The 13,626-nt window shown below is 42.5% G+C and overlaps 1 protein-coding gene across 4 annotated transcripts in view; it reads left to right on the forward strand.

Moving 5' to 3' along the window:
* The window catches only part of DYSF (dysferlin), a 255,076-nt gene that overhangs the window by 11,840 nt on the left and 229,610 nt on the right, over positions 1–13,626 (forward strand). The window lies entirely within an intron of this gene.

Consider the following 13,626-nt stretch of genomic DNA (forward strand, 5'->3'; position numbering starts at 1 on the left):
GTTAAAAATATATAGAAGATGAGCCTTACACTCATCAGAATTGATTGGCTCAAAGACCTTAATTTCATCAGAGTTGGCTCAAGGAGGGAATAACATACACACTCAATTGGATCAAGTAATCTATCTAACCCTGAAAGAAAGGAGGGGAAGGCAATAAGGAGGGAGGGGACAGTCAGAAGCAAATCACTTTTGAGGAGAGATAGGGTGAAAGAAGATAGAAAATAGAGTAAATATCATGGGAAAGGGAATAGGATGGAGGGAAACAGTTAACAATAGTAACTGTGAAGAAATATATAGAAGCTCATGTTCTTTCATGGGATCACATGAAAAATCTCCAGACCACAAATTTAGCACCTCCCTCTCCCCCCCCCCCCCGCCCAATATCCTAGAAAATCTAACCAATAAATTTTCCCAGAACTGGACCATTTTCTCAGATGGAATTATTGTTCAATAATTGTTCACAATTTCCCTTCCAAAACATTGATTCGTAACAATTTAGGAAGACTTTAAATAGATACCACCATCCTAAATATTCACAACTCCTAAGCTATATGGGATGAAAAACTTTCAAAATATAGAGACCTAGCAGAGGAGATCAAAATCATATGAATGGAATAAAGTACATATTATTCCTACTATCCTATCTGCAAGTAGATTTCTAGTATGCTTTCTGGGAATATAAGCTTAAATATTACTCCTTTTATTCAAATACAAAAAGCAGTGACTAGAATGCTGGACTTATAGTCAGGAAGACCTGAGTTCAAATCCAGCCTCTGACAATTCCCAACTGTGTGACTCTGGGTAGATCACTTAACTGTAGCTTGCCTGAGTTTTATCACATGTAAAATGGGGATAATAATAGCAGCTACCTCCCAGGGTTGTTGGGTTGAGGATAAAATTAGATAATGTTTTGTTGTTGTTTTGTCCTTCATTCACAAAAAGGACCATGCCATCTGGGAGATGTCATGACTTATAGTGAATTGGATTTAAGTGAGGGAGGGCTGTGCAAAGTTTCCAACCTTACTCTCTCCTTCAGAGTCATCTGTGTCCAGTGGCAAGATATATATCAGGATGACTAGAGATGGCCCTGGATGTTTGAGGTAATTGGGGTTAAGTGATTTGCCCAGGGTCACATAGCTAATAAGTGTTTGAGGTTAAATTTGAACTCAGCGGGGCAGCTAGGTGGCATAGTGGATAAAGCACTGGCCTTGGATTCAGGAGTACTGGAGTTCAAATCAAGCCTCAGACACATGATACTTAACTAGCTGTGTGACCCTGGGCAAGTCACTTAACCCTCATTGTCCTGCAAAAATTAAAAAACAAACAAACAAACAAAAAATTTGAACTCAGGTCCTCCCAACTTCAGGGCCAGTGCTATCCATTGCACCACCTAGCTGCTCCTTAATGTTTTGTAAAGCAGTTCACCAATCTTAAAGCACTTATATAAATGGCCATCATCATCACCTATCTGTGCAACAGTCTATAGAACATAAATATAAAAGAAAAACATCAGGAGGGCTACTTATCCCAGGCTCATTTTTATCTGAATTCTGTAAAAAAAAAAGATGAGAACCAAATAATAGTAATACTTGCAATAACAATTACTATGAATAACTGATATTTCTATATTCCTTTAAAGTTTGCATATTACTTTATTTTTTGTTTTGTTTTTGTTTTTGCAGGGCAATGAGGGTTAAGTGACTTGCCCAGGGTCACACAGCTAGTTGTGTCAAGTGTCTGAGACTGGATTTGAACTCAGGTCCTCCCGAATCCAAGGCCAGTGCTTTATCCACTGCTCCACCTAGCTGCCCCCTTGCATATTACTTTATACACATTATCTCATCTGAGCCTCACGAGAACCTAGATAGGTAATTCCTACAGGTATTATTATTTCCATTTAGCAGATGAGGAAATAGAGGATATGAGAGGTTAGGTGACTGACATAGCATTAATTACCAAGTGAATTAAGGCTTGTTGGATTGATTTGAGTTCACTGTGGAGGGTGGAAAATAAATTCTCTCTTGTCTGGGATGAGCTGGATGAGGCAGCTACCACTTGGAGAGGTTGAGGGGACATGTGGACTCTCTATCATCCAACTATCACCAATGGTGCCACCATTACTTCATTCCTTGTAGTCAAGCCATTGGGCTCCAGTTGCATGCAAATACCTTGGGAAGGGGCAGCAGGTAAAGACCTAATAATGTCTTGGTCCCAATGAGTCTACCAGGTCCTCCCCCCCCCCTTTTTTTTTTTTGGTGAGGCAATTGGGGTTAAGTGACTTGCCTAGGGTCACACAGCTAGTGTTAAGTGTCTGAGGCCGGATGTGAACTCAGGTCCTCCTGACTCCAGGGTCAGTGCTCTATCCACTGAGCCAACTAGCTGCTCCACCAGGTCCCTTTCAATGGGATAGGACAATGAACTTGGGGCTGATTCAGGTCCTGGGAGAATTTTGTGGGAGAAAACCAATGGTGCTGGAGTCATGGGTTATAAAATCTGGATCTGCCATTTCTGATCTGCAAGACACTTTTCCTCTCTGAGAATGATTCCTCATCTCTGAAATGGTGCTATTGATATTTTGCTAGCTGCCTCACAGGAATTTTATGAGATTTGCGGCATGATGTGTATGGATGAAAGACAATGGGATTTGAAAATTGAAGACCCTGTTACTATCACAGCTGTGTTAATCACTCCTAGCACATCACTTCCACATCCTGGACCTCAATTTCCTCATCCAGAAAATGTCAGGGGGTGAATGAGATGATCTCTCAGATCTAAGATCCCCTAAGGGTTTACATTCTGTGAAACTGTATCCATAAAGCACTGGGGTCAAATCTTGACTCCATCTTCCTCACACACTTAAAAGCTGTGTCACCTTAGGCAAATCACTTCACCCAGTTTGCCTCAGTTTCCTCATCTGTCAAATGAGCTGGATAAGGAAATGTCAAACCACTCTAGTATCTTTGCCAAGAAAACCCCAAATGGTATTACAGAGAGTCAGACATGACTGAAACAACTGAACAAGAACAAAATGAGGGATGTGATTAGATAAATTTTGAGATCCCTTACAGTTCTAACTCTGTAATTCTAGCCCATAAATGTAAATTATTATTGTTATTTTTATTACTGTCTAAGGGAAAACAGAGAAGTCCTGTCTTTTAGGTGGGCTGCTTTAGGAAGTTGATAACAAATAGGAGAGCATTAGATGCCTAAATGTGGCTAATAAAGAAGGGGGTTCAGGTTGGGGAGAGAGACAGTGGAATAGGTGGGCATAAGGGCAATGCAAAAGACTAATTTTACTAAATTTACTGCTTATCCTGGAGCCAGGTCTCTTTATTTTATCTGTTTAGTGACTGACCTGAATTTGGCGCTGGAGAAATTGTGATTAGAAATTAAGGCTCAGACACTTGGGAACAGTATGGGAACTGGGAATGGAGTGGGGAGAGTGGCAAGAGATGGGAGACTTCTTAGGCCAGTTTTTAAAGGGGGTTATGGGAGACAAATCAAGCAAGCCATTTATTAATTAAATACTCAAATGCCTCCTGTGTGTCAGACACTGGGGTAAATGCTAGGGATAGAGGGACAACAATGAAAGTCTTTGCCCTCAAGGAGATTACATTCTATTGGAGGAGATGTGTGCGTTTATACAGAATAAAAACTACATTAATATGAGGTGGATGGGGGAGGAGGGGAGAGGACACTAGCCATTGGGGAGAATCAAGACAGGCTTCATAAAGAAGGTTGGAGTTTGCCACAGTGTGGTGGGCAAGAGAACAAAGGGGACAAGAGATAAAAGAGAAGAAAATAGTGTAGAACTGAACTATTTCACCAAGAGGTCAAGGGAAAGAAAGGAGAAGAGTGGGTGGGGTGATGCCCTGGGGGACAGGGTTTGAAGTTCATAATGAAAACCAAGAACAGGATTATGGGCTCTAAAGCACAGGGGGAAATAGACAAATAAAAGATTATTGTTAGCTAAAGGCATTTCAGCATTCAGGAACTTGGAAGAGCATGTGTGTGTGATGGCAAGATCAAGGGTACCACCATCTTTATTTAGGTCTGGCTGAGGTGGATTGAGGAAGATAATAACGCCACCCTAATCAAGAGACGTTGAGGGGGCAGCTAGGTGGCGCAGTGGAGAAGGCATTGGCCTTGGATTCAGGAGGACCTGTGTTCAAATCCAGCCTCAGACACTTTACATGTTCTAGCTGTGTGACCCTGGGCAAGTCACCTAACCCTCATTGCCCTGCAAAAAACCAACCAAACAAACAAAAAACCCAAAACAAAAAACAAACAAACAAAAAAGAGACATTGAAATAGCTTCATTTAAAATTAAAACAACAGGTCTATACACTTTTCTCCCTTTTCTTTAAGAAAAAAAAGTATACAGGGGCAGCTAGGTGGCGCAGTGGATAGAGCACCAGCCCTGGAGTCAGGAGGACCTGAGTTCAAATCCAGCCTCAGACACTCAACACTTACTAGCTGTGTGACCTTGGACAAGTCACTTAGCCCTCATTGCCCAACCAAAAAACAAACAAACCAAAAAAAAAAAAAGAAAGAAAGAAAAGAAAGGAAAAAAAGTATAATTATATCAACAAAATAAGCATGGTACTTTAAACATTTTTTATTTTAATCGTATTTTTTTCCAGTTATATGTTAAGATAGTTTTCCAACATTCATTTTTTGTTTTGTTTTGTTTTGTTTTTGCAAGGCAATGAGGGTCACACAGGTAATAAGTGTCAAGTATCTGAGGCCGGATTTGAACTCAGGTCCTCCTGAATCCAGGGCTGATGCCACCAAGCTGCCCCCAACGTTCATTTTTATAAGATTTTGAGTTCCACATTTTTCTCCCTCCTCCCTCCCCAAGACAGAAAGCAATTCAACATAGGTTATATATGTACAATCACATTAAACCTATTTCTGTATTAGTCATATTGTGAAAGAAGAATCAGAAAGAAAGGGGAAAGCCTCAACAACAACCAAAAAAACTACACCACACAACACAAAAGTAGAAACAGTCTGGTTCAATCTTCATTCAGATCCCACAGTTCTTTTTTCCGGATGTGGAGAACATTTTCCACCATGAGTCCTTTGGAATTTTCTTGGATTGTTGTATTGCTGAGAAGAGCTAAGTACTTTAAACATTTTAATTATACAAAGGCTGGCTATAAGGGAGCTTCCCTTTCATGCTGTTCCTCCATTCAGATGACTAATCTTTATCCTTGGAACAGTGATAGCTGATCACACAGAGAGAAGAGTGGATTTACCCACCTGTTCTCCTCCCCCAGTCTCCTAATTTCCCACCCCCACTCCACCACCCAAGGCTTTACTTGAATGTTTCTGCCCCTGTCTATTTTAGAATTCTGCTCTTGCTTTTGGCTCAGACATATTGGTCTCAAATGATAACTGAGATCTCCTCACCCTCTGGTGGAATTAGGTTTGGGAGAAAGGAAAGCAAAACATGGTGCCTGTGTAGGGCTCAGACTCTTGCCAACTGTTTTACATAAAAACACCAGCAGGGGCCGCCCTGCTCTAACCTGGAGAATCCCTATCCTGACAAGTATCGGAGTGCCCTGCGGGGGAGGCCCATCTTCACTCCTCCCCCCCAGGCACTCTCTACTATTTCCAAAAATAGGCAGGGTGGTATAATGAAGAGGTCCTTGACCTCGTGTCAATGGACTCCCAAAGGATGCCTGGAGAGATTTCAGGGGAGTTGTTAATTTGGATAGGAAAAATTACATCTTTATTTCAAAATCATTGGTTTCCTTTGTCATTCTCTGTATTTTATTTTATGCAAGGGGATCCACAGGATTCTTTGCTAGACTGTCCATGGGACCCAGGACACAAAAAAAGGTAGAGAATCTCTGGTGTTGTAGTTAAGGGACTGGACTTGGAGGAAGACATGGGTTCAAATTTCACCTCTGATATGATTCAGTTCAATACAACAAGCATTTATTAGATGCCTACTATGTGCCAAGGGTGCTAGGGATGCAACGAATCTGAAAAAGTGGCTGCCCCCAAGGATCCTATGGTCTGTTGGAAGGAAACAACAGGGACATAGAAATCAAAATGCAAGATATATACAAAGTAATTCTAATTAAAAAAAAAATTTTTTTTGGCAGGGCAATGAGGGCTAAGTGACCTGCCCAGGGTCACACAGCTAGTTAAGTGTCAAGTGTCTGAGGCTGGATTTGAACTCAGGTCCTCCTGAATCCAAGGCCAGTGCTTTATCCACTGCGCCACCTAGCTGCCCCCCAAAGTAATTTTAGAAACTAGAAAGTGGGAGACTCCGGGAGATTCCTTGTAGGAGGCATTGTTAAATTAAGTGAGGGGGCGGGGCGGGGAGAGCAGAGCAGCTAGGTGAATAAAGCACCAGCCCTGGTGGAATAAAGCCCTGGATTCAGGAGGACCTGAGTTCAAATCCAACCTCAGACAATTGACACTAACTAGCTGTGTGAACTTGGGCAAATTCACTTTACCCTCATTGCCTTGCAACAAACAAACAAACAAACAAAAAATGAAATAAAGTAAGTGCCATCTTCCATCCCCAGCTCCCTCTCAGTGGGAACCTGTTCCTACATTAGTCAGCCTCTGCTTACAAAGCCCTACTATGGAATACCAGTCTCTGTTCTCTTTCTTTCAGGGTCCAAGGGTAAAAGCAAGCAAAGGGTGTAGGCAGAAATCTTTTGGCTCCCTATCTGTCTCTTGTGGTTAACCTTGGTGCTTGCCTCTGAGACAGGGGCTGTGATAGAGGGTTCTATTTGAAAGTAGGGCAAGGAAGGACAAAAAGTGTCCTTTCTTTTATTCTCCCTTCCCACCTGTTGACCTGCCAACTTCCTGGGAACCAGAGATTCTGCCTGGTGAGCTAGGAATAGTTAGGGGAGGCAAGGTGGGCAGCCCCCTAGGATGCAATGGGCATAGCAAAGGCTATTTTCTAATATTAATTTGTAGGTGTGGTTATTCATATGTCTACAACGAAGGCTCAAATACTCTAAATACTCTAAATCAATCAAAATATGTGGAAAGTGTTCAGCACAGTGCCTGACACATAGGAGGGGGCTATATAAATGCTTATTCTTTTCCTCCTCTTTCAATTACCATTTATTAAGCACTTTCTATGTGGAGAACTAGGTGGCGAAGTGGAGAGAACACTAGGAATGAAGTCAGGAAGTCTCACCTTTTGAGTTCAAATCCAGCCTCAGACACTTACTAGCTGTGTGACCCTGGGCAAGTCACTTCACCCCATTTACCTCAGTTTCCTCATCTGTTAAATGGGCTGGAGAAGGAAATGGCAAACCACTGCAGTATTTTTGTCAAGCTTACCGAGGGTTGAACATGACTGAAAAGATTCAACAACAACAAATTGGAACACTGGCTGTCTGTTATTGGGATGGTTAGGGGTGCAGTGGACCTGGAAATAGGAAGAGGACCTGAATTCAAATTTGACCTCAGTTAATAGCTGTGTGAACTCGAGCAAGTCAGTTAACCTTTGCCTGCCTCAGTTTCCTCATCTGTAAAAATAGGAATAATAATACTTCCCAATATTGTTGTGCTTAGCACACTGCCTGGCTCATAGTAAGCACTATATAAATGCTAATTACTATCATCCCATCTTTTTTGCCATTCGACATGCCCATCTTTTCTTCCTGTCATATATTCCTGTTCTTCAAAGTTCCTCATTGGTATTCATATCTATCTATCTATCTATATCTATCTATCTATACATATCTATATCTATATATACACACACATACACACAGATATATCTTAATCATACTATATACACATAAATATGCATGTATATATACCACATATGTAGTTTTAAAATAAGTTTTATTGATATTTTTTGTTTTCAAATGACCTGTATTTCTTTCTGTAACAGTCCTCATTCTTTTCCCCCATCTATTCTCAGAAAGCTATCCCTTATAATAAATATTTTTTTAAAAGAGGAAGAAGGAATTCAGATAAACAAACCAACTTATCAAAAAAAAGTCTGACATTAAATGTGGCCCCCACAGCCATGTTTCCTGACCTCTGCAAAGAACTGGGGGGGGGGGGAGATGTCTTCTCCTACTCCTTCTTTGTGGCCAAGCTTGGTCATTATAATTTCATCACATTTAGTTTCAATTGTATTGTGGTTCTTTCCTTTTACAGGATTGTAGTCATTTTCAACATTGCTTTGTTCTTTCACCTTGCATCAGTTCGTGTAAGTCTTCCCACACTTCTCTGTATTTATCATCATTGGTTCTGTGTTGTATATAGTAGCCACCCAGCACTTGTCTCTCTATGACCCTCTCGTGATCTTCATTTCTAATTTTCTGAGACCAGTTGTTTTCTATCTTTCACTGCTGTAGAGAACACTAATGGAATATTGGTATTACAAGGATGACCCTTTCTTTCTTTTTTATTTTAAAGTAAAAAGCATTTTTATTTATAATTTTGAGTTCCAGGGCAGCTAGGTGGCACAGTGGATAAAGCACTGGCTCTGGATTCAGGAGGACCTGAGTTCAAATTTGGACTCAGACACTTGACATTTATTAGCTGTGTGACCCTGGGCAAGTCACTTATCCCTCATTGCCCTGCAAAAATAAATAAATAAATAAATAAATAGATAGATAAATAAATCAATAAAATATCATTTTGAGTTCCAATTTTTATCCCTCCTTCCCTCCCTCCCCTCCCCCTTCCTAAGGCAGTAAGCAATCAGATATGTGTTATACATGTATGGTTATATAAAATATTATCATATTAGTAATTTTGTACAAGAAAACTTGAATAAAAGACAGAATGAAAGAAAGTGAAAAATGGCATGCTTCAGTGTGTGTTCCATCAATATCAGTTCTTTCTTTGGAGGTGGATAGTATGTTTCATCAATAGTCCTTTGGGATTGTCTTGGATCGTTGTATTGCTGAGAATAGTTGTCATTCACAGTTCTTCATCAAACAATATTGCTGTCTCTGTGCAAAATGTTCTCTTGGTTCTGCTCAGTTCACTATACATCAGTCCCTACAAGTCTTTCCAGGCCTTTCTGAAATCATCTTGCTTGTCATTTCTTACAGCATGCTATTTTCACTGTCTTTCATTTTTTTCTTTTATTCAAGTTTTCTTGTACAAAATGTTTTACATAATCACACATGTATAACCCATATCTGATTGCTTACCACCTCAGGAGGGATAGAATTTGGAACTCAAAACTATATATAAAAATGTTTATTATTTTTAAAAAAGAAAGACATTATAGGGTTAAATCTCTCTCCTTTCTCCCGATATGTTTTCTCTCAATAGCCTCCTTCTAAATACATTCTCATTAAGTATGCCCAGTTTAGCAAATCCTTGATTCCTCATTTTTATTTCTTCTTAGGGTACACTATGTTCATGTATTATAATTTGTCTAGCTTTTTGTTATGTGATTGGTTTTTTGTTGTTGTTGTTGTTGTTTTTTTTAGTGAGGCAATTGGGGTTAAGTGACTTGCCCAGGGTCACACAGCTAGTAAGTGTCAAGGGTCTGAGACTGAATTTGAACTCAGGTCTTCCTGACTCCAGGGCTAGTGCTCTATCCACTGCACCACCTAGCTGCCCCTGTGTGATTGGTTTTTACTTTGATGTCATCTCTTTTGCCACAACAAAATGCTGCTCTGAACACTTTGGTGTCTGTGAGAATTTCTATCTGTGACATCCTTGAAGTATCTATCCCAGTGGGATCTTGAGGCCCAAAGTATGGATGTTTTAGTCAATTTCTTACCATGATTCAAATGACTTTCCAGAATGATTGAAATAGTTTACAATTCCACCAACGGTGTGTCAATGTGCCAGGCAGAGGGACAGATTTAGGCTTGATATCAGGAAAACGAACCTTTCTAATAAGGAGAGCTGTGTTCAGATGGTGGTACCCTGAGAGATCATGGGCTTCCCCTCAGTGGAGGTATCTGAGCAGGGACTAGATGCCTACTTTCACCTGCATTATAATGGGAATTCTTGTTCTGGTGTGGTTTGGAATAGCTGGCTGCTGAAATCCCTGGAAGTTGCACCACCTTCCACTGGATTACCTTTCTGCATATGTGGTTGTTCAGACTTCTTTTTCTTTCCTTTTCTTTTTTTTTTCGGGGCAATGAGGGTTAAGTGACTTGCCCAGGGTCACACAGCTAATAAGTGTTAAGTGTCTGAGGTTGGATTTGAACTCAGGTCCTCCCGAATCCAGGACTGGTACTTTATCCCCTGCCTCACCTAGCTGCCCCTAAGAATTCATTTTCCTAAGCGTTGCTGATGCTTTCTCACATCCAGAGACAGATACCAACTGTTGTACACCACAAGTGAATCTGGGAGGCCTCCCATGAAGAGGCAGTGTGGAACAACGGAAAGGTCACTGGCCCTGGAATCTGAGTACTGGGTGACCTTGGGCAAGTCTCTTGATCTCTCTGAGCTTCGATTAAAATGTAGGGATCAGGAGGACCTGAGTTCAAATCCTTCTTTTGTCAAAGAAAGGATGTGATCGTGGGCAAGCCACTTTCCATTTCTCAGCCTCAGTTTCCTCTTCAGTAAAATGACGATAATAATCACAAACTCACAGGGTTGTTGTGAATATTAAATGAGATATTTGTAAAGAGCTTTGAAAGCCTTGATGTGCTATAGAAATATTAGCTAATATTGTTAGTAATATTCAGTTTCTGTCTCTATTAAAAGCTAGAGCATATGGCTAAATAATCATACCTCATACAATTGGCCTATTCCGTCATTCTCTCTGGTCAGTCTCTGCCCACAAGGGACTTGTATTCTTGGAGGATGGATCATAAGAAGCAAATACAAAGAAATCTGAGCATCAAAGGTCTAAAATGGACCTGAGAGATGATCTAGTTCAAACCTCCTCATTTTTCAGATAAGGAAACTGAGGCCCATAGAGGTGGTGAAATGGCCTCCTCAGGGTCACATAGGTAGTATCAGAGGGAGAAAGCACTGATAAGAGATGGGTCTGCCAAGCTTAGTTTGGAAGAAAGTAAAGATTGTGAAAGGAAGAAAGGAGGAGGGAGCTCATTCCAGGCATGGGGAGTACCATGCCAGGAGGAAGCAGATCCAGAGGGCATGAAAGGGAATAATGTGAAATAAAGCTTGACAGGCTGAAAACCAGATTGTGAATGTCTTTGAACATGATACTGAACAATTTATATTTTAACCTAGAGGCAATAGGGAGCCATAGAAAACCTTTGAGCAGGGGAGTAACAAGCAGTGAAAAGCACATTGGATTTCCAGTCACAGGACCTAACTTTGGAATCCCCGTTCTGCCACCTTCTACCTGGGTCATCTTGGGCAAGTCACTGCCTTCTATGGGCCTCAGTTTTCCCACTTGAAATAGAGGGTTGTAATGGATTTCCTTTAAGGCCCCTTCCAGCTTGAAATTTATCCTCTCATGATGGCACCTGTGCCTCAATCAAGATTATCTTGGCTTCTGAGAATGGACTGGAGAGGGGAGAGACTGGAGCCAGGGAGATCTTAAGAGGAAGCTGCTGTAACAGCCCAGCAGGAAGGTAAATGAAATAGGTTTCAGAACTTATTCACCCTGTTCCTATTCAAAATGAATTCAGAGTTAAAAAGAACAGACTCACCAAGGAATTTGGGGAGGCTGGTCTGTTGTAGTCTGGGAATGGCCCAGGCTATATTTCTTTCTTTCTTTCTTTCTTTCTTTCTTTCTTTCTTTCTTTCTTTCTTTCTTTCTTTCTTTCTTTCTTTCTTTCTTTTTTGGTGAGGCAATTGGGGTTAAGTGACTTGCCCAGGGTCACACAGCTAGTAAGTGTCAAGTGTCTGAGTCTGGATTTGAACTCAGGTCCTCCTGAATCCAAGGCCAGTGCTTTACCCACTGCACTACCTAGCTGCTCCCAGGCTATATTTCTTATTAGTCTCTTGCCTTGATGTCCTGTTATGGAGGATTCCCATGGCTCTCGAAGGCTCTGCCAGAGGATGACTAGCTATGGTAGGTCTTACTATGCTAGAAATCCAAGTCATTTGTCAAACACCGACTGTGTGTAGAACTTTGCTTCTTATCTTGCTCATCTGAGGACCAGTCTAGCCAAGCCTGCAAAGACTGAAAGGACAGTTGGGAGCAAGGAGTCTGAACTGGGAGATACAGGAAGACCTGCATTTAAATCTTGCCTTAGCTACCTACAAGCTTTTGATTCTGGGCTAGTGACTTGATTTCTCTGGGTCTCAGTTAATTCTAAGCTGCTCAAGGATCTGGTGATGACCTCCTAAGGTGTACAAGGGTTGCGATCTGCACTGGTGAGGAGAGCATGCATCCACAAAGAATGGAGGTATTGCTTTCAGTGATTCCTCCTGATAAATTCAGTCTGTCTGCAGTGTGCCTCCCTCCTTTGAGTCCTGTCCCAGCTCTGGGAGGCACCATAGGGAGATGGATGGGGCAGGATGTGGCTAAGTACCAGACTGTGTGGGCCTCCTCTAAGGGCCATGGGAATTCAGAAGATGATGGGAGGAAAGCAGGCTGGGAGAAGGGACCTGCATTTGGAGTCAGGAGAGACCTTGTTCCAATCTTCCCTCTGTTCTGTGTGACCTTGGTTATTTAATTTGCCTGAATTTTCTTTTCTTCGTTTGCTAAATGGAGACAGTGATAATGGTAGCACTGACCTCAGAGGGCTGCTGATATGGGAACCAGTAGGCATCTGGCTCCAGAGACCTGACCTTCTTGGCAAGGTCAGTGGGCAAGACATTTGGGAAGCCCTGTATCAACCTTAGTTGTTGTCCATTGACTTAGGGGATTTCTGTGGGGCTTCTGGCTGGAGTGACAGCACTTTAAAGTTCGAAAACACTTCATAGACATTGCAGTCGAACCTTACTAGATCATGGTGTTACACGTGTTCTTATGCATGACAGAACAGAAAACTGAGGCACGGAGAGGTTGAATATCTTGGTAAGAGTCACACAGCTAGTAAGTGTCTAAGGCAAAGAGCTGAGCCCAACTCTTCCTGAACGCAGCAGTGTGAGAGCCCTGGATCTGGACTCAGAGAAGGTGGTTTCAAATTCCACAGCCGTGGATATATGACTTAACCTCGCTGGCCTCAGTTTCCTTATCTGTAAAGTAAGGGGGGGGGTGGGACTGGAGCAGGTGGCATTGGAGGTTCCTTTCAGCTCTGGATCATATAAGTCTGCGTCCAAATCCCCACTCAGACTCCTGGCTCACCTATTGTCCTCCTCCCTTCCGCGTGGTCTCCCCTTGCTTTTCCCTACCCTTCTCGGGTCCCCCATCCCAGTTCCCAGATCAGTGCTCCTTCCCCAAACCCGGTTCCAACTATCCCTGTAACTTCCTCCTTCTGTGTGTGGTTCGCCCTCATCTCCCTTTAAGGCTGTGGGCTCCAGGGGAGGAGGAACGGGTTCCCACTAGCCGTCTCCCAGCCCGGCCCAGCCAGGGTATCCCCGGAACGCACTTTGTGGTCCCGCGGCCCGCAGCGGGTCTTGGCCCAGCCCTGGTGGCGCGTGGGGAGGTGGCCACCGCTCGTCCGGACCCCCGCCCCACCCCCTCCGGTGTCCCATCAGGGCTCCGCCCCGCGGGTGTCGGGTGTCCTCCTCCCTAGCAGGCTCGGCAGCCGTGGCAAAGCCGCCTCCGACTGGCCCCGAGTGGCTGGCTGCAGG

The sequence above is a fragment of the Dromiciops gliroides genome, chromosome 2, assembly GCF_019393635.1.
Source record: "Dromiciops gliroides isolate mDroGli1 chromosome 2, mDroGli1.pri, whole genome shotgun sequence".
In the NCBI taxonomy this organism is placed as follows: Eukaryota; Metazoa; Chordata; class Mammalia; order Microbiotheria; family Microbiotheriidae; genus Dromiciops; species Dromiciops gliroides.